Here is a 22,214-nt window from a genome sequence, read left to right on the forward strand (position 1 = left end):
GAGACAGAACTCATTAGTACAAAATAATAATTATTACAAAATTGGTTCTGCCTTCAGATAACAACAGTCCAAACTGGACTGACTACCCAAGAGAGACAGAACTCATTAGTACAAAATAATAATTATTACAAAATTGGTTCTGCCTTCAGATAACAACAGTCCAAACTGGACTGACTACCCAAGAGAGACAGAACTCATTAGTACATTTAATAATTATTATTACAAAATTGGTTCTGCCTTCAGATAACAACAGTCCAAAACTGGACTGACTACCCAAGAGAGACAGAACTCATTAGTACAAAATAATAATTATTACAAAATTGGTTCTGCCTTCAGATAACAACAGTCCAAACTGGACTGACTACCCAAGAGAGACAGAACTCATTAGTACAAAATAATAATTATTACAAAATTGGTTCTGCCTTCAGATAACAACAGTCCAAACTGGACTGACTACCCGAGAGAGACAGAACTCGTTAGGGTAAAATAAAAATGGTTAAAAAGAGACTGGTTGTGCCTTTTGATAACAAAAGTCAAAAACAGACTATCACATACAAGAAATTATTGAAAATGCAATCTGTTTTGCAATAAGAATTTAATATTATAGATACTTTTAAAGATTACATTGAAACTGATCAATGTACTTCAGGTCTGGTATCCAGCTAGTAGCCTAAGGCTGTATTCTGTCTATTACATATACACTGTATGTAGTCTGTTTCAGTCTGATCTCTACTCAAAAACAACAAACAGCACTTTCCTATGCTGAATTTCTCATTGGGCTAGCTCCGGGGCATTGAGGTACACAAACAACCCCACCGTGACAAGGTATGGACTATGAGGTGGTTGCAAAGTACAAAATCATCAGAAAATCGTCTGGCATTACACAGAGTAAACTCCCAGGAGTCAATCGGTTTAGTAAAAATATACAAACTAACAAACAAAACAAATGACAAATTATCCTAATGATCTTTTGCTTATTAGCTTGGCTCCACATAACAAGCTAAATTATGCTTCACAAATTATTATTATTATTATTATCATTATCATTATCACTACTAGGATATGTTGGTCAACTTTGTTTTCCATGCTCGACTGGTTATTTCATATCCAACAAGCCTGAACGCAATAATATTATATAAAAACCCTACAAGGTCAGCTTCATGACCCGACATAATGGTTATGGTAGGAGCTGTGGAAATTTGACCGGCTGGAATTCCTTGTTGATACCCTGGCTTACAAACTTATATGGAAGCCTGTGACAACATCCCAAAGTGTCCACCTTACCAAACTGACCATTTTGTACATGTAATAAAATCAATAATAATTATTTATTGTTGAAATTTTCGTACCTTTTTATTGATAATGTCTGAATTAGTGTTTGAAGGGTACAATTCAAAACAAATTTTGTATTTCACTCATAAATTTGCTGTTTTTTTGAGGGTGCCTGGGCATAAAGAACTCAAAGCACTAGCTTGTGAGATTTCCCATATCCAATTAAAACAGTGGAGCAATCATGCCAAAAATTGTCTCTTAAAACAAAAGTTTTGAGATATAAAAATTCCTCAAGATGGCTTTTTGTGTATTGTTATGAATACATGTAGGCCATTTCCGAGTTCCTGTCTGCTTCCTCTTCAAAGCGAGTCTAAGTGCAAAGTCTTTGTGATGGTAATTAGCTCTACTTTACATATGAATGAAAACTAATTTTCAGGAGAAAAACTTCGCACTTAGACTCGCTTTGAAGAGGAGGCAGACATGAACTCGGAAATGGCTTATTAGATTAACAACCCGCTCCCTCCTGAGTGACACTTATAGATTTTACTCTGTCTAATGCCAGATGATTTTACTCCTCAAGGGGGGCCTCTTCAGGGATGAATGGGTTAACCCGTACGAAAATTCTGGGCGAGACGCGGGCGAGATTCGGGCCATAAAAAGTCTCGCTGATGAGCGATACAGAGCCTGACGATAATCAGGCTGACAGGAGCGATAAAAATTGAACGATAAATGAGCGAGAATGGAGCGGGACATTTGTACTACTCTGACATTTGGACGATATTCTGAGCGATAAACGGGCGAGATTCAGGTCCATAAAAAAACAAAAATCACGCTAATGAACAATACATTTTTATGGGCGTGACGTTAGTTTATGGCTTATAATTTCGGGTGTTACGAAAACTAAGACCTAAGACCTGGTCTTAGCTTTCGTAGTACGAAAACTACAACCCAGCTCTTAGTTTTCGTACGAAAACTAAGACCCTTTGTTAATAGCGGTAATTACGGCAAAGAAACCCGGGAAAACTTACCGCTACTCAAAGATTTGGGCGCTGTATGTTGTTTCCTCACACGATTAAGTTTAAACAGACATAACGCCATGAGAAGCTTGAATGTTGTGCGACCTTGCGCGACAGAAAAAAAAGTGGCATTTATTGGCACGGAAACTAAAGATAGGGTCTTTCGGAGAACGAGAAACTCTGTCTGTTAACCCTTTGGTTATAGCAAGAGTCCATGTTTTGGTTGTAACCACTAAAAATGTGATACACGCATTCTTCTGTCAGCACACATCTTCCAGTTTCAAAAACAAGTCCAGAATTTAGCCGCAAGTCACGCAAACAGTAAACGGATGCCCGTAGATGGTCAATTTTATTATGATGCCTGATAGGGGACTGAATAGTTTTACATGTAAGACATAAGTGATTTTCTGTAAGTTTCTCCGTATTTCTCAGCTTATTACAATGAGGATATGAAGTATCATCTGTCAAGGGGTGAGGGTACATCGCGCTATCCTGGTACTTTGACGCATTATTTATAAGAAACATTGAAATCAGTATAAACAGAAACAAAATAGGCCATAATTGAAACTATGCCTACTTTAATAGTGCCATTATAAATTATAAACTAGAAAATCCCCTGCCTGCCACTCCCCCCACCCCAATAGACAGTACCACTGTTTTTTGTTTGCGTGACTTACGGCGACAGTGTGGACTTGTTTTGATACTGGAAGCAAAATAACAAATGTGTATCGACAAAATAATTCTTGTATCACATTTTTAGTGGTTACAACCAAAGGGTTAACAGACTGAGTTTATCCTTATTCGAAAGATACTATCTTTAGTTTCCGTGCCAATAAGTAAGCGAACGATCCTCGACCGAGACCAACTGCAGTAAACATGACCCTTGTCATCATTGCGTGGACAGTCATGTAAGACAGAAACATGTTTCAGTTTAAGGTAACTTAAATAAAAAGAATGTACCAGCTTTTAGCATAGAACGAAATGCGACTGAAGTCATTCAAAGTGTCCATAATAAGGTAGGCATGTTAGTAGCCAGGTTTCCACTGTGATCAGATAGCGAGGTCGTTTCTAGTTTCTCATTTATTTTAAATCTTCATACATTGTTTAAAATCTATTTCATAAAAGACAAAATTGTTTCCAGCAATGTTAATTAGAGCAAATAAATGCCGTTTTGATCTTGTTGATTACTGTCCTAAATGGGAAGAAAAAGCTCTGCATATGTGTAGAGATTCAGATGTTTGGTGAAATGCACAGTTACGTTAAACTGAAACGCGCGCCAAAAGCGGTTACAAATATTTAATTATCGATAGCCAAAACTCAAACATTGCTCTTCCCTATTAAAGGTTTTCCGTCCAGCGACAAGCAATTCCTATCATTAAAAAATTATTCTCCGTTTTGGGCAAGCAGGATAATGCTGTCTTGAGGTAGCTACATGTACATGTAGATTGCTTCTCCTGAACGTGCTAAGCTATTTGAACTTACCTCTCCGGATGCGGGTGGGTATCACGCTAAATGTATCACTTGGAAAAAATATCCAGCCATATACGTATTTTAGCTCAAAATTCAGAGCGGTAAAAAATGGTTTGCTCACTTTTTACCCAGGGACGGACTACACGTACAGAAATGCAGCAAATAATATAATACACTAGAACGACAGCCAGAGTTAAGTAACTGATTTGCATTTTTGAGTACTCCCTGATCTATTTCTACTAATCTTTTCTTATCGAATAACAAGTAGGAAGCATTTATGTATCGAATAACAAGTGAGCAGCCTGAGTTTCGCCGATAATACAGCGTGACAAATGTCTCGTTACTGCGGCGTAAATGAATAAACTGGGGTTTCACTGTTTCTCGCTCACTCACGCCACACTATCGGCGATAATCGAACCAAACTAATGTCTGGCTCAGTCGCACAAGCGCGACAAAATGGTTGTCTCGCTTTGTCTCGCTCAGTTCTTGCCTTAAAAACAGCTTTATGGCCCGAATCGGGCCCGAATCTCGCTCATTCAGGCCACAAATTTTCGTACGGGAAGTACTCATCAAATAAAATTTGAGGTTTTGGTGGGAGAAATTGCAATATTAACTGCATCAAAATATGATTGGTATATTTAGATGGCTAGCTCTACTACATAACAGTACATGTACAGGGTTCTCCCTAGTTTTCAGCGCAACAGGTATGGCACCTTTTCACACCGGTAAAGCAATTGGTTAATGTTGGAGGTTCTGCAAAGGATAAGCGACTTCTGAGTATTTGCAGGCGGTAATAAGTGCTCTTACAAGCAGTAAATTTTACCAGTAGCTTTATCAATGTTCCATGAAAAATGCTAGTAATGCAAATGCTTTTGAGTAGTCTACTATGGAATACCCCAGAAGACAACTGAATTTTTTTTTGTTAAGGCCCACATACATGTACATGCAAACAAGCAAGTGACAAGTAACAAGCGAGAAAGCTTGCATACCATGTCATAGGAAATAGTTACATACTGTATCACCCTGCACAAGCAATGTGGAATACAGCCGAATATATGCTGTGCAGTTATTGACTGATTGGTTAAATCTTTTTATGACTTGGTATAAAGGGCTTCACATTACTGAACATGTGACATTGTTTGCACAAGGAGCCAGAGCCGGCCAAATTTTTGCGCGGCCCATCAAAGAAATTTGAACGCAAGGTTAAATTCCTAGAATACTTTTTCTCACAGTCCAGGAACGAAGGTGTGAAAAAGCAACGTGATCCCAAACCACACGTGAATAATAATAGGGACCTTTAGCATCGCGTTTACGGCAAACGGCAAACGGCTGCTAGCGGTTTGAGGTTTCCCGTTTGCCGTCGGCACCAAAATTGACTTTAGAGACATTTAGCACCACGTTTTTCGTTATCACGGCTGACGTGAGACTGCAGTTTGAGGTTTGACGTTTGCCGTTTGAGGTTTAATCCTCAAAGTACTTTAGCAAAGGGTCGTTCCGTCAAGTCAAAACGGGAAGAAACGCAAGGAATTTGGGGTTATAAACACTTCAAAATGGCGGCTGCAGGTGCCAGGTAACGTCTGAACACTTACAACTTATGCCACAACAATTATAGTCGCTTTCAGAATTTAACACTGTTTTCAAGTTCCAATGTGATTTACCTCTTAGACACGATTTTAATGACATTCTTGAGGTGATGGTCTATGAAGACAGCAGTGATGACTCTAGTAGTAGTAGCGACGGTGACGACTTAGATTTGCTTCTCGTCGATACAATGTTCCCTTCAACCGTTAAGTTGGACTTTCCACGGATAAAGCTGATCGACCTTAGTGATGCACAGTGTGAAGCCATGTTTAGGAAAGTATTAAGCTTTTGTGCATAACTGTTCCTTTATTTTGTGCACGGATACTGGGGTCCTGAATGGTATTATGTCATCCACAGGTTTCAAAAAGAAGACATGGAACGCCTGTTACATGCATTGGAATTACCAGCATATTATGAATGTGTACAAAGAACCAAGTGTACAGGAATGGAAGCCCTCATGATTCTACTGAGAAGACTTGTGTACCCCAATCGATGGTGCGACCTTGTTCCAGTGTTCGGAAGGGATGAACCTCAACTCAGTCTTATTTTCAACAAAGTAATGAAGCAATGAAACAATAAAACAATACTATAGTCACACTCGAAGTCAAAAATCAAGCAACCCTGTGCAAATTTAATTACTGTAGGCAGAGATAACTTGTGTAATTGCCAAAACATTTAATGATTATCTTAATCAGAAGTCTTTTAGATATAGATTTTGTAATAAAAACTAACGATAAAAAGTCACGACGTTTCGAATCCGAGGGGTCGAAACTTCGTGACTTTTTATCGTTAGTTTTTATTACAAAATCCATGTAATGATTGTTTTTTTATTTCTCTATGGTAGGTGATGGATGATATCTATGCGCGGTTCAATCATTTGCTCACGTCATTAGACCTAGTTTGGCTAGATCCAGAGTTGTTCTCTCAGGCAGTTGAAGCAAAAGGTGCCCCCTTACACCAGTGCTGGGGGTTTATTGATGGGGCACCAAGGCCTATTGCACGCCCTATAAGAAATCAGAGAATTATGTTCAGTGGACACAAGAGAACACATTGTTTAAAATTTCAGGTGTGTGGATTGTTTTTGGTTTGAGCCCCGTTAGACCATCGTATACACCTCAGTTATATCTAGGTGATCGCCATTGTCCTTGTTGTCTGGATAATCTTGTGTCCCATAAGCATTTTTCCCGTGCATGGTTATCTTAAATAACCTGAACACATGGTTTAAGAAAACGAAGGCGACCAGAGAGTTACAGAATATGGAAACCAGCCCTAAGAGGCAACAATTTGATGCAGGAAAAGGGTAGCCAGGTCCCTTTTTTTGTCAGAGAAAAAGCTGATATATTTTAAGTGTTGAGCCCCTTACTGTAAAGTATCTGCAGCAGAGTACGTGAAACTTGTTATTAAGGACAGAGTGTTTTTATCTATGTAAGGGTTGGAGGTACTTCCAGTGACAGGGTTGTGCGAGACCCTTTTCTGGGAAGGGGGGAGACTTTCTTGGAGTTGACAAAGCATTGTATAGGGGTTATTGGACTTTTTATCAACCTTTTGGTCTGGTTGTGGCCTAAAGAACGTTCCTTATTATTTGTCTGTATTTGCATATTACCTTAAAATTGATTATGATTTTGTATGAACATGCCTCCCTTCCCTTTCAAGTTATTAAGATTTATTATTATATGGCTCTGTCCCACAAGGACTGGGAACTACCAAATTGACGAATTTGATTGGCTAAAATCGATATTGACCGCGGTCTAGATTTTCTCATCTAGACCGGCATCTAGACCGATAATGTTTTGCGGTGAAAAGATGCCTACTAAAATGCAAAAATATTGAGTATTTTCTTCTACCAATATTTCTTTATGGAAGTGCCAAACAGCATGATGACAAAAGAGAGGATGACGAGCAAACTTTGACAGAATTAAGTTCAGGTCATCGTCACTCATCGCCGTTCGCAAGCAAAATGTCAGTTAGTACAAACCAGTTACATTAAACGAATTAAATTGTTCTTGTTTGGCCATATAATAAACATCTTATTAACCGAGCTAGGTCGGTCTGTATGGGAGAATCTTGACCTCGGTCGCTGGTACAGACCTCACTGCGTTCGGTCTGTACTGGCGACCTCGGTCGAGATTCTCCCATACAGACCTCCCGCTCGGTTAATAAGAACTAAATAAATAGGATGTATTTTAATACAAGTACATGTTCACTTTCAGTCAGTACAAGCACCAAATGGCATTATTGCTCACATGTTTGGCCCCATAGAGGGACGAAGGCATGATGCCTTTATGCTTGGGGTCAGTGGTCTTGCTGATAAGCTTGAAAGACTTCAGACACCGACGGGAGAACCATATGTCATATATGGTGACCCTGCATATGGAATAACCCGCAACATTCTAGCACCATTTCGTGGAGTCCGATTGACAAATGATGAGCAGTTGTTCAACACTCAAATGAGCAAAGTAAGAACATGTGTTGAGTGGGGCTTTGGCAAAATATGCCAAAACTTTGCCTTCATGGATTTCAAAAAAAACCTGAGAGTTTTGCTTCAGCCAGTTGGAAAGTACTATTTAGTTGCTTCTATCTTGGTGAACTGCCACACATGCCTGTATGGGTCCCAAACAAGCACCTACTTTAACCTAGAACCACCATCTCTTGAAAGATATCTTTCAAACCACTAGTCTAGTGGTTTAAAAGATATCTTTCAAGAGATTGTGCTTCTGACAGTAGTGCATAACCTTCAAACTACAGTGTAAAATACAAAAGATATTTAAGGAAAGAAATATGTGTATTTTTAATAGAACTATGCTCCGAGCAAATCGAGCAAGGCACATGTAACATCAATAAAACATTCATTTATGGTCCTGGCTATAACCTCTCTGCGTAATTTGAATGTTATAAATGGTTGTGTAAAATCCTAAAAAATGAAAGCTTTTTGTTGTTGTTGTTGTTGTTTTTTTTTTTTTAATAATGAAGAAAGAGAACCAAGATCAACATGAATGTCAAGAAAACATTTTCTGAAAATCAGCAGCTCAGGTTCAACAACGATCTTTTAACAGGGACAGCAGAGCCCTTCTTTCTTCAATTTCCAACTCCACTCTAGCTCTTCGTTCCTCTGCTTCTGCAGCATACTTCTCTTTGGCAAATTCAAGTTCCATTCTCCTTACATCAAGCTCCTCCTTTTTAAATTCTGCTTTTTGGGTATATTTATTAGCTAACATCTCCATTGCAGACAACTTGCTACAGCGACGCTTGGTCTTCTTTTTTGGACGACCTACATAATTTAATTTTAGCAACGATCAGTGAAAACAAAATATTTTTATGCATAAGTGATGATTATAATTCTGAATACTTGCAGTCGCAAAAAGGGAATACTTTCCTTTGTCTGTAATATGTTACAACTTCTTAATTTCAATGTATTTGAGAAGACAATCTTAGTTCTGAATTGGGTGAGATGTGTGTTCAATCATCTACTGTAGATTTTTTCCTGCCAATGGACACCATGTTAGCCACACAAATTAACAGGAGGATATGCTCAGCTGGAAACTGGATAAAGATGTGTTATAGTTCTATGTGATCCTTGGTTTGTTTTACTCTCTTTTGTTTAAACACTTGATATGCACAAACAAATAAAATAATACTTCAACCAAGGATAAAATTGAACCCCAACATACATTAACCTTACATGACTTACTAGCCCTGGAATGACTAATTGTTTGGCACAGACATGCATCCCAATTGATTAAGGCAGTTTGTTCCTGTGGATTCCTATTTTATAAACCTTTTTGGCTATCTTATAAGTACAAAGGGAGTAGCCTTATAGACTTTAACAAAGAACAAAGACCACAAAGAGTGCCAAGCTAAATGGCCAGTTCAAGTCTTGCATACACTTTACTTAGAAACTCATACATGTAGGTTGTCTTTAGTGCCTGTATGAAAAATTAATGGCTCTGATTTTGCCTTAAACTGATGCAGTCCATTAATCTGTGGAATATTTTAAATTCCTACTTGACATACCTTTTGTAGCTGTGCTCTGATCACTATCACTTCCAGCAGTATCTGAAGTATCAGACTCACTGACTGACTTCTCACTACGGCGTTCTAAAATAAAGGAAATTCATGGATCAGAGGTTGTTACCGGAGTGAGTGGCTTACAAAAATATCAATGGTTATACATATCCTGCAAGTCCTTTTGCACCTCTTGAGCATGTATCTGAACTTCTTCCATAATAACAGGACTAATACCAACACAGCAACTCTGCTATCTACAAACTAAAATAATCTACTTCTCTAAATATTAACTTGCTAATCTTTCAACAGCTGCTTTTCTCATCTCTTCCCCCTTTTTCCTGTCCTCCTCTTCCTTCTTTTTCTTGTCCTGTTTTTCTTTCTTTTTCAACTCAGCAGTATCTCTCCTAAATGCTAATAATTATTATATCCTCACAGAGCTGGTTTAGTTCAGTAAACTCCTCCTCTGTGCCTGATCTTTAAGATAAAATAAACATTTCTTATAAGCAAAAACAGAAATCCTCACATGTTGTGAGGTTTAATGACTGTTAATTCCTACCTCTTTAAAGCCTTGGCATTCTCCTCCTTGTACCTATCAAGTATTCTGTCCATTCTCTCTCTGCAACCTCTCCCTTTAAGTTCCACTTGTTTTTCCTCTGTAGAAAACGCCTCGCTCAGTCGCTTGGCTATATCTTCCCATTCTTGTGGTTTCTCAGGCATGTACTGAGCAACCTCTTTGGCCAATGCAAGGTCGTGGCGTGTTTCTGGCCAGCGAAAGGGTGCCATACTGTAGAATTAAAAAGGCCTTATCAGATATAAACTCCTCTTGACGCGTCAGAACTCTTAAAAGTGTGTTTTGAACAGCAAGCTTTATTTTCTTAACTTTAAGCAGCATTTCACACCATTATACAAATGTGGTTGTCTTTCAATTCACATTATGGCATGATGAACACTTATAACCATTGAATTCTAATGAAGTAACTAAGAACTTCAAAGCAGTAGCCAGCAAAGCAGTAGCCATCAGAAGAAAGACATTCACATATGCTACTGTTATGTTTACAATCATTTTCAAGCTACAGTCTATCACAGGAACCTGACAAAAATGCTGAAATATCTTATGTGAAATTACACAGCTAAATATTTTCTCCAAGACACAGAAATGGGTACACAAAAATAATAAACAGCGCAAATTTAAATTTTTCAGAGGCAAGTGCCTCGGTTCGCCTCATACTGGCTACGGCCCTGAACTTTTTGAGCAGAATTCACTGTTGCTGGTTAATACTATACACTTTGTAATTATGTCTCCACTTCAGAAAAGAAAGTGTTTCTTCAGGGGAAATTCCTTGGATAACCTCAGACACCGATCATACACAACAGTTAGATCACACTAAACAAACAATCCCACCGAAAGCAAAATGCCAGGAGAACATGTTTTCACTTGCTGCGGCCGCCATATTGAATTCGTGAACAGCAGCAGCGTTATTTTTCATTCAACAACAATTACATCGGTGGCCGTTCTTTCGCCCTAATTTTCACTTTAACATGTAAAAAAGAACTTACTCTAAGTGATTCGTGTCTTTGTACGTGACATAAATGTAAATATGAGGCTAAAAACTTTGCCGTAAATGACTTACGTGAAAACCTACCTCTTCGCGTTGAAAACACCGGTTCAAAACCGCAGACGTCACTTCAGAGCCATATCACGTGATTTCTTCGCGTTCGCCGTCAGAGGGTTTCGCCGAAAAACCTGGTGCTAAATGTCTCTAATAACACCGTAACTGTTCATTAAAGTTGTTAAGATCAAGATCACGTAGTGAAGTATGACACAGGAATAAAAATAGTAACAGTAGAACCGAAAGAGTTAATTCTTCATGTGAATCGTTCCATGTCTGTTTATATTATTTTCTCGTCATCATGTCACACACCAGGCAGTTACTTTAATGTTTAACTCCTCATTTCACAACAAAAGTAAATGCGATATTGCCAGGCTTGCGGATTTGTTTAATCTAACAGCAGTACCGCTAAAAGAGAGGCCCTGTTTTCGTCACAATGAGGAGATATGAGCTTCCGCGTTTACTGGCTTGACGGCGCAGGATAAAATTGCCTCAGTTGGGCAGCGTGCCGGCAGTCATTGGGTAACGACAAGCACTGATCAGATCGAGAAGTCTTCTTAAATGCGAAGAGGGTGAGTAGTCGCGTAGAAGAGAATTTCAACTTATATGGTGGCCCAATGTCTATTCGCAAGCAAAATACTGGACATTTGCGACAGAGATTCTTTCTCGGACACACTGCACTTGTAAGTAACTTTTAGGTCTAGTGAAGAACTTATAAAAAAAGGGCACTCGAATTCTCCTTCCCTCTTTCTCCTCTGATGAAAAGACAATAAAACATGTGCAATATATAGGATATGCACTTTAAACAAAAATTGTCAATGTCAAGTGTTTGTCTCTCTGTAAAGAATTCTCTATAGGGTAGACATTGAAAGCTATTTTGTTCAGAAAATTTGTTTCATTCATAAAAGGAGTAATTTTCAATAATGTACATGTACAAACATTACCGTGACTTTCTTTAACTGATCTTGTGTTGCCTGAAAATAAACCTATAATGGTATGATACGAAACACCAAAAGCACCCATTGAATGAAAGTCAGTATACATGTAGATAGTTATAAACTGCATGACAACAACAGTGTCAGCAATTATTCGGTGCCCTTGAATTAAATTTGATTTTTGTCAGCCTTTTCAGGTGATCAGTTGTTTCTTTGTTGTACTTACATCCAGTGTAAGAAATATGGGAAACATAAAAATCCCAGTGAGTTAATAGATTGTATACCTCAGGTATATGCTACCCAAGAGGTTACAAAGTGAAATGGTGAAAGAGTGAGTTATGGATTGTATACCTCAGGTATATGCTACCCAAGAGGTTACAAAGTGAAATGGTGACACAGTGAGTTATGGATTGTATACCCCAGGTATATGCTACCCAAGAGGTTACAAAGTGAAATGGTGACACAGTGAGTTAATAGATTGTATACCTCAGGTATATACTACCCAAGAGGTTACAAAGTGAAATGGTGACACAGTGAGTTATGGATTGTATACCTCAGGTATATGCTACCCAAGAGGTTACAAAGTAAAATGGTGTGACAGTGAGTTAAGGATTGTACATGCAGGGTTCTTGCTAAGTTTTTGCACAGGAGGTAAAAAACCAAAAATAGCAGGTAACTTTGTTCCCTGCCCCTGCATGGGCTGGCGAGCTCAAGTCTTAACTTGACGTTCGTATCGATCGCTGTCGCGTGCCAGCGGCTGCTAAATTAATTTAATACTCAGCAAAAGGAAAGTAGGTTATGCTATTTCATTGATTTTCACTCACCACCGCTTTTCTGGCGCTTTGGTTGAAAACTAAACTCCGAAAGACCTTTCTGTCGTTTTCCACGCGTGGATGCCATGTTGTAAACGTTTAATAATGGTTATGGGGGTTTCCCCTGGCCGCGGGAGGAATGGGAAGGAAACATGGCGGACATCGTTTCGAGGGATGAGTTGGCAAAATCAAGATGGATTGCTTTAACAAATGGTATATTTTCGAAGCGATAACATGTGCCAGATATCTTCACAGGATTACTTGGAGGGGGAAAGCAATATTTTTCCATAAACGCAATGTAATTTCACCTTTAAACAGACGAACATTCGTTGGGTAATTTCGGTAAATATTTCAGTGAAACAGCCGGTAACATTTACTTGAACAGCCGGTAAAAATAACCGGTTACCGGCTCTTAACAAGAACCCTGACATGTATACCTCAGGTATATGCTACACAATTAATTATAAATAGCATAGCTGTAAATTTAATTTTGTATACTCTTTCGCATCAACTTTTAGGCCATGCTTTAACTTGCTTTTTCTGTGCACTTAGATCGCTAAGAAGTAATTCCAGGTTTCACCTGAAAGGATTGTGATTGTGCATAGACCTCAAAAACTAAACTCCTCCCGCTCACCTCCCAAATACACAAGAATGTCAATTAAAATAGCTACAAGCTTTGTGTACTTACTCCTGTTCCACTTAATTTTGTCAGATTTATCATCATTGTCTGCCACCCTTCATCTGGGATTCTGGCCTCAAAAGAACCCAGTCGGGAAGTCGAAACTTGTGCAAATACTGTTGCAGCACATCTGGAACAATAACCTAGCGATCAAGTCCACAGAACCGCCTTATCTTGGACAATCAAAGAAATTAGATAATTTATATTTTGGTCAAATTGATGGAAATAAGATTTGTCATCAAGATACTTTATTTGGGTGGGACTGACGGAGGTATTGACAATTAATGGGAGACCAAAGCCAGATAATCTCCCAGGCGGTTTCTTCTGAAGTCTAACTGACCTTTCAGTGAAATCTAGTGTCAAAGGAGTAATCTTATTAAGCGCCCAGTCCAAAATTTAGCTTGCTCTGGCTCCTCGTGCATGAGAAACCAGTGAAGGTACATGTAGTTATACAGGTGACAAGGGAGTAACTACAGAACAACCGGCCACTATTGTGCTCTTGTAGTGGCATCGTTTGAAGAACAAGGCATCTGCAAGTGGCAAATAAGGGGCTGGGTATACAGAGATCCATATATTACATGTAATTCCCTATTAATTCGTTATTATTGTTATTTCCTTAAATGGCCTTAATACAATATAAAGTGAAATTACTAAGGGAGTAGGTCTGCAAAAGTAATAACTGTGCTGAGGCCCTCCTTGGCGTTTTGGGAAACGAGGGAAGATGGCTATTTTGAACTGGGGAACAGAGGAAAAATGACAAAATGTCTTAGGAACAAGGCGACATAAACAATTTTAGGGAGCAAAAAGCTGGGTAAAAGTTTGAAAGTAAATTGGGCGGGGAACAAGGGAACAAAACTTTAAAATTTTAAGCCATTTAAACTTAAATCAGGTTTGTAAGTAAGATGACGACTTACCGAAAACTCCTCCGGCAGTCTTTTGCTTTTCGGATCTTTTGAATCTTCCCGCCCATTCGCTAAATGTAGCTGTTCGGCCAGGCCACCCTTTGTTCCGAAGGTTCGTAGAACTTCCTTCACGTTTTGAAGAAGGTCTCTATTTTTGCCATGAAGTCTTCACCGATTAACCCTTTCGGAGACTGTCTGAGGTTGAATCATGTCACTGGCGTGTATCTTTGTGGCGAATGCTGATTATCTGACCTGAATTGTCGTTGCCCTTTCTTCCGGATTCCGTCGATGTTTACTGGGTTTATTTGGTGAAATGCGTGCCATTTCACCCACGCAAAATGTTGTAAGGAATCGCAAAGATCCAATTTTGGTCGTCCAACAAGGGAAAAAGAGAGGAAGAGCACATACATTGATCGCCCGCGCGAAAAACAAACCGATAATTCAAACCGATCTCGTTCCCAGAGTCTTTGCGGCGGGGCAATTCATAATGGCGGACAAAGTTGTTGCATCATGTAATTATTTTGAAATGTCCACAATCCTTCTCTTTGTGCCAACATCCAATCACAACCCGTTGCGAGCCCAGTGCGATTCCTGGGGCGCTTTCATTTTGGGTGGAAAAACCGGGGAGAATTTTCTGCTTTAAAGGTGCAGAGCAAATTTCCTCAATCAAAATATGGAACGAGGGAAAGTGTGTTCCTTTTGAGATTTCCTTTTATGTTTTTCTCAAGAGACTGGATACTAATCATTTAGAATAACAAATATGGCTGCCGGATTTTCGAGCATTACTTCATAAGAAGTAATTCTCACCTGCAGCTACGGGCTATGAAAGCACCCACGTTAATTGACTGAAACCTGCACGATTAATTTGGGCAGCTAAACACCAATGTTATCTTTTTTTCTTTTTTCAAGGAGCATGGTAAAGTCTGCTTACTAGCCTAAATTACTTTCTCAATCTCATTCTGTGCTGGGACTCCTATATCACAAAGGCCTTGATTTACATGTTATTTGCATGATTCATCCCAGCAATTTACATGAAATTTACACAAAAAAACTGTTAAGGAATCGCAAAGATCCAATTTTGGTCGTCCAACAACGGAAAAAGAGAGGAAGAGCACATACATTGATAGCCCGCGCGAAAAACAAACCGATAATTCAAACCGATCTCGTTCCCAGAGTCTATGGACGGGTTGTGTCAATTTACATAGATTTTATGGCCTTTGCAATTGTTGTAAACAATTAAAACGGTCTAATCTTGTGAGGCCCTAAGTACCTGTTTATATGGAGAAAAAATGTCCCGGGAAGAAGGGTCACTCTCTTACCGGAGTTACCCTGGACCAGCCAACTTTTCCTACATTTCCTTATAAAATGCGGTTTAACTATTAAACTGTTTACATGAGGGAAAAAAATGGCTCGGCTAGAAAGGAGACCCACCTAGCCGGGTCACCCTTTGTCAACGGTAGGGTCGCCCTCCTGGCCAGGCCAACTTTATTCCATGTAAACACTTTGGCTCGCTCAGTGGAGTCAACTTGGTCGAGGCAAGATGATGAGAGAATGTACAAGTACTATCTTCCCAGTCTCCTGATGATCGAAACTGAGCCGAGCAGCTCTTGACTCAGGGAAAAAGGTTAGTTCTTTTCTCACATAAACGCTAGCTAAAGACCCGGCTGGGAGGGTGACCATCTTCTGAGGACAACTTTTCTCCATATCAACAGGGCCTAAGACTTGATCCAAGTCGAACTATTAAAACGGCGTAAAATCTTTGTAAATTTTCGATTTATAGACATTTTTGCGAGATTTTATAAAGTCTGTAAATTTCAAGTATTTCCTCTTGTTGTAGCTCCAATAATTTATAAACATTTTACAGACATTTTATAAAGCTTTACTCAACAAAACTCTGTAAAATATCTGTAAAATAAATTTACAAAGATTTTATATTTATGGGGTTAAGTGCTAACATGAATGCATGTCATCCACAAGTCATCATGGCATGCGGACGTGTGTCTCTGAGCTCCCGACTTTTTGGACTCGTATGTTTTTTTGTGCCTTCTCCATAACTTGAAGAAAGTCAAACAAGACTATCCTTTTACTACTGAGTACTTTGGTCTATGTTCCCCGCATTCCATCTTGGTTAAAGTGGTAAACTGGAATATCGACCCTTACACGATACACATCACAAAATGGCGGGCCCATGTGAATGTCACTAACAGAATCAAACGAGCAAGCGTTACTACAGCCTACTACGAGAATTCAACCGCGGCCTTTAGACCTATTATACAACTGCTACACGATATTGAACTTAACCCTAGACCTCCAAACTGCTCTACTACAAGCGAGTTAAAAAAGTCAACTGGAAATGTGAAAATAGCACATCTTAACGTTCGCTCGCTTAAATGCCGTGAGCATTTCGTTCTTGTAAAGGAAGCCGTCCTGGAAAACAAGTTTGACATCTTCACTATATCCGAAACCTGGCTCAATAGTTCAGTTTCAGATTTGGAGATAGAGATTCCTGGCTACATTATCTACCGTATCGACCGCCAGACAAAAAATGGCGGCGGAGTATGTGCTTATGTTTCACGAAATTATAGGACGGAGTACTTGAGTAACATCTCTTTTATCACGGCCTCTGGCTTCCACCAACTGTGGCTTAAAATCCACGTTAGGAACATGAAGTCTTTCATTGTCTGTACAACGTATAGACCACCGAACACTCCCCTATCTTGTTTCGATTCAGACCTCACAGAGAACTTTATTTACGCCTCGTCGTTTAATGTGCCAATTTATCTACTAGGAGATTTAAACTGCAGACTTGAGAATAGCAACAATCCTGAAGCTAAAGTCCTCATTAATTTCTGTCGCTCCTATAACTTATCAATACTGATCACTACGCCAACACGAGTTACAGAGACTTCGAAATCAATCCTAGATGTTATCCTTGCATCGGACACAAAACAAGTTCAAATGGCCACGGTTATGGAAAACTCAATTAGCGACCACGACCTAGTTTATGTCACCTTAAGATTGAAGAAAGCGCGCTCCAAGCCTGTTTATATTACAACCAGAAGTTTTAAACACTATAGTCCTGTCGACTTTAACAGCGACGTATCATTGGCACCATGGTCCATAGTTGATGTCTTCGACGATGTTGAGGATAAACTTTATGCTTTTGATCTGCTATTTACTGAGATTTTTGACCGCCATGCTCCAGTTAAAACCTTTAAAGCACGCGGTTAACCAAATCCATGTGTAACAGATAACATCCGCGGATTGATGAAGACTAGGGATGACTGGCGTAAGAAAGCAAAGAAAACAAATGATCCGCTATCCTGGACTGCCTACAGGTATTTTAGACAGGCAGTAAAACGGGAAATCAGAATTGCTGAACAGGAATTTGTTGCCGAACAGATCCTGAGGAATCCAAACAACACCAATAATATCTGGAAAGCAATCCGCCATTGCATCCCTAATAAATCTACGTCCCAGCGAATATTCAGTAAGAACGACAAAACTGTTGCAGACGAATTTAATCAGTTCTTCGTATCTATTGGTCAGAGTACTGTCGACAAAATCACATCCCTAGCTAATGAATGCAATCTAACACTTAACCAGAATTATTTTACACCGAGACAATACGCCCTTTCAGACCAGTTCACACTGAGTACCATTGATTATAAACAAATAGAACGTATAATAACAATGATGCCTTCTAATAAGGCCCCTGGGATAGACAAAATTCCGATTCGCGTCATCCAAGATTGTCTTAATCCAATTGTTCACACAATCACGTCTATTGTTAATGCATCCTTTCTAACATGTGTTTTTCCATCAAAATGGAAAACAGCTGAGGTTACACCAATTCCAAAAGACGGCGACCACGAACAGGCAAACAACAATAGGCCCATATCACTCCTACCAGTTTTATCTAAGGTTTGCGAAAGGGTTGTACATAATCAACTCACTTCATATCTGCAATCAAATGACACCCTATCAAAGACTCAAAGCGGTAACAAGGAATGGCATTCGTGTGAAACATCTGTCATTGAAATAACCGACACAATTCTTAACGCTATTGATAAAAAGAAGTTAACTGCTGTTGTACTCTTAGATATGACCAAAGCCTTTGATAGTGTTAATCACGAGACATTAATTATAAAATTGCAAGATGTCGGAACCTCCAGTCATACTCTCCAATGGTTTCGCAGTTACCTAAGCAACAGGAAACAAGTAGTACGAATCCACTCGACGCTGTCTGAGCCTTTGCCTGTGACCAGTGGTGTACCTCAAGGGAGTATTTTGGGGCCAGTACTATTTAGCATATATACGAATGATCTTTCCTCGATACCACAGAAATGCAGCACCCAGAGTTACGTAGATGATACGAAACTCATTACTTCCTTTCAACTAAAAGACAACCTGGATGCAATTACTGATTTGAAAGACGATCTGTTTAAAATAGGAGAATGGTGCTCCAATAACCTCTTGTTACTTAATCCTAGCAAAACCAAGTTAATGATATTTGGCAGCAGGCAAATGCGTGCAAAATTGCAATTTCATTCCCTTCCCTTTATGGGAAAGGACATCATGCCTTCAGACACTGCTAAAGACCTGGGCGTGATTTTGGATTCTAATTTAACTTACGATGAACACATAATTAAAACGGCTTCTTCTTGCATGTCCTGCCTCGGCCAAATAAACCGCGTCAAGCATGTTTTTGACAAACGTACACTCCTGACGATTATCAACTCTTTAGTTTTTAGTAAATTATTTTATTGTTCCAATGTATGGGCAAACACGTCGAAGTGTAATATTAACAAACTGCAGGCTGTGCAAAACTTCGCCTGCCGCATTGTGAGCGGCGCGCGTAAATATGACCATATTACGCCTATTCGTAAAGAGCTCAATTGGCTACCTGTTGTAAACCAGTTATATTACCGAAGCGCTATAATGGCCTTTAAATGTATGACGGGCCACGCCCCTGAATATCTGTCTTCAAAATTTTTAAAGCGAGCCGAGGTGAGCGGTCGTAGCACCAGAAACTCTTAATTGTTGAACATTCCACTTTTTAAAACCGCTAGCGGCCAAAGAACCTTTTATTACAGAATAGTTAATTTATGGAACTCTTTAGATTATAATCTTAAACTGTGTGATTCAGTCACTGTTTTTAAAAATCACCTGAGGACCAAATTACTTAAAGAACTGTAATTTAATACTTATATATTTTAACAATTTTTAAAATTTTATCTTTTATCTTTTAATTGTAAATAGGAATATATTTGTGTTAATATTGTCTTTGAAAAGCCCCTTGGGGAAAGTCAATAAAGTATGTATGTATGTATGTATGTATGTATGTATGTAAAGTCTGTAAATTTATTATTTACAGACATTTTATGAAGTCTGTAAATGGTCCAAATTTTCCAGTGTATTTTTGCACAGTTTAAAACTAACCGAAAAAAGTAGGTCTTAGTAAGTGCTCTGGGTATCCAAAAAGAAAACTGGGGTAGCTTAGCATTTTGACAGATAATTAAGTTTCAATTTGAGAAAGAACGCCATACATTGTTTGTATTTTAGACCTTTAATTTTTCCAAATATTATTCATGAATCATCTTTGGAAAATGCTTGGTTACCCTCAATTTTCTTTTTGGATTTCAATAACACTTGTTAAGATCTACATTTCCTGCATAATCGTAAACCGGGGCAAAAATATCTTTGAATTAGGGCGCTTTCCTTTTGTCAGAACTGGCCGGCCAGACCAGTCAGTTTGCAAGGAAAATGCAACAATTTGAAAGAACGCTTGGAATATGATCCCTCGTATTCTTCTGGAGGAGTATATATCATCCTCGAAGTGAGTTAATTTGAAAGCGTTGTAGAGGTAGTCCTTCCTTTTGCCCAGTCTGGCCGGTCAGTTCTGTCAAATGGAAAGCGTCCTTATTAAACACCGTCTCTAAAACCATCTCAAGAAATATATGCTCGTATCCTCAAACTATTTTTCCCTTTCTTTTCTCGAGTTGGGTCCGGAAGGGGGTCCCGTTTGGGGGTCCACGTTTTGTAGACCAGAAGCACATGACCTTGAAGCGTGTAACCTGCAATTTTTTCCTTGGAACAAAGCTGGAGATTTTTGTAGGATATCAATTTTATGCCCATATATGGACAAAGATAAGATCGAAGCTGCACGCGCGAGAAAATGCACGGGCTAGGTTACATCCAAATAAGGAAGTTTTTAAACTCAAAAAAACCCAGCTCTCAAACAGAGTTAACGCTTCAAGGTCATGAGCTTCTGGTAAGAACGAACCAAGCATAACTGAGTATCTGTTATCCTCTCGGCAGCATTTCAACCATTTAGCTAGTCTAATGCACTATAATGTCCGTCCTATCTATCGACGTCGGGATGAGAATTTCCTACCGGATACGTTCATTTTCTATCCTTTGAACATATTTTTAGTTGTTTCTCATATTTATGGACTCAAGGCGATTTTCGTTTGATTATTAATAAATAATAAAATAATAAATAATAATAAATGCGCTTAATTTGACCATCTTGAGTGAAAAATACAATGGCAATACAATATTAAAAAAACGAGAAAAATAACAAGTAATAATCGTAATAATTTGTTGAAAACTATATACATATACACTCATAAATATATATAAGAGCTCTTGGTATGAAGGAACGTTGGTGCCTGTCGGTTCCCGACACTTCGATATATGTGCTTCTCCTAGATCTTAAATTATATTGATTTTTTGGTGCCGATTTTACAAAAACGTTATTTGGGTTAGATTCGTCCTTTAGAATTTTTCAAGTTCTCGTTTGGTAGCAGTGCTCCTTCTCTCATGAAGCGCAGGGAGGGTAGTTCTTGGTACGCCAATAATACTAGGGCTACGGTCTTGAACTCGTTGGACGTCTTCAGACAGATAGTTAGATAAACCTCCCCAAACAGGTGACACGTACTCTAATAGAAGGCGGATCTTTGTGTTGTAAAGTGTAATTCCGACGTCTTTAGGAAGATTGGCTTTTCTACATTCACGCAGGAGGAATAACCTTTTGTTGGCCTTCTTTGTCATCTCCTCGATGTGATGATTCCAACGGAGATCGTTCTGAAACCAGACTCCCAACAATTTAAAAACATTGACTCGTTCACAGTTTCCAAGATGAAGACTATCAGGAGTAGTAGGTGACTTTCTGAAGGTCAATAACATGTCCTTTGTATTCTTGCTGTTTATTAGCATGTGGTTGGATGTTGTTCACCCATGTATACTATTAAGTACAACTTGCATATAAGACTCGTCGCTGGTAGAGGTAGACTCATAGAAGGTGCAGTCGTCCGCGTATTTGCATACTCGGACTCGGTCGTGGAAGTTAGCAGGTATGGCATCATCGATGTCATCGATAAACATATTAAATAATAGCGGTGAGATTACAGACCCTTGCGGGACACCGGCTGGGCAAGAACTTTTTGTAGAGAGAGCTCCAGGGAGTTTCACTTGTTGTGTGCGATCTGTCAGGAAACTCTGGATCCATAGCCATAGACTGGTGTTGATATTCAGTTGCTTGAGCTTGTTCAAAAGGGCAGAGTGATCAACAAGATCGAACGCCTTACTAAAATCTACAAACAATGCATGAATACTTTTCCTTCCGTGTAGCTTGTTATCAGTGTCGTTGAACCAATTCTGAGAGCTGTTTATGAGCGCCGATATGGTTGATCGCCCATGGGCAAAGGCGTGTAGAGCATGTTGATTATTCTTAGTTGACAGCTTGTCCTTGTTTAGAGATATCTGTACTTTTTTTCAGAATTTTTGCCATAAAAGGCAGTACAGAGATTTATCTAAAGTCACTTTCGATTTTTTCAGGCGGATGGACCTTGGGTACAGGGCTCACCAAAGCGTGTTTATACATGGTTGGATATTTATTCTGTACAATACTTGCGGTAATGATATCAT

The 22,214-nt window shown here is 39.0% G+C and overlaps 1 long non-coding RNA gene and 1 pseudogene across 3 annotated transcripts in view; both read right to left on the bottom strand.

Moving 5' to 3' along the window:
* LOC138057994 (uncharacterized) overlaps positions 1-14,693 on the bottom strand; it is a 17,362-nt gene extending 2,669 nt beyond the window's left edge. Inside the window, exons 1-2 of one of the 3 annotated variants that reach the window (XR_011133764.1) lie at positions 14,295-14,693; positions 13,390-13,510 (exon numbers count right to left, since the gene is read on the bottom strand). This is a non-coding gene — a long non-coding RNA (uncharacterized lncRNA). Of the gene's footprint in view, positions 1-13,389; positions 13,554-14,294 lie in introns of all 3 variants that reach the window. The other 2 variants (XR_011133765.1, XR_011133763.1) reach the window with 2 other exon arrangements.
* Positions 9,631-10,994, bottom strand: LOC138057993 (uncharacterized; annotated as a pseudogene).
* Positions 14,694-22,214: the final 7,521 nt, after the last annotated feature.

The sequence above is a fragment of the Montipora capricornis genome, chromosome 7, assembly GCF_036669925.1.
Source record: "Montipora capricornis isolate CH-2021 chromosome 7, ASM3666992v2, whole genome shotgun sequence".
Classification (NCBI taxonomy): Eukaryota; Metazoa; Cnidaria; class Anthozoa; order Scleractinia; family Acroporidae; genus Montipora; species Montipora capricornis.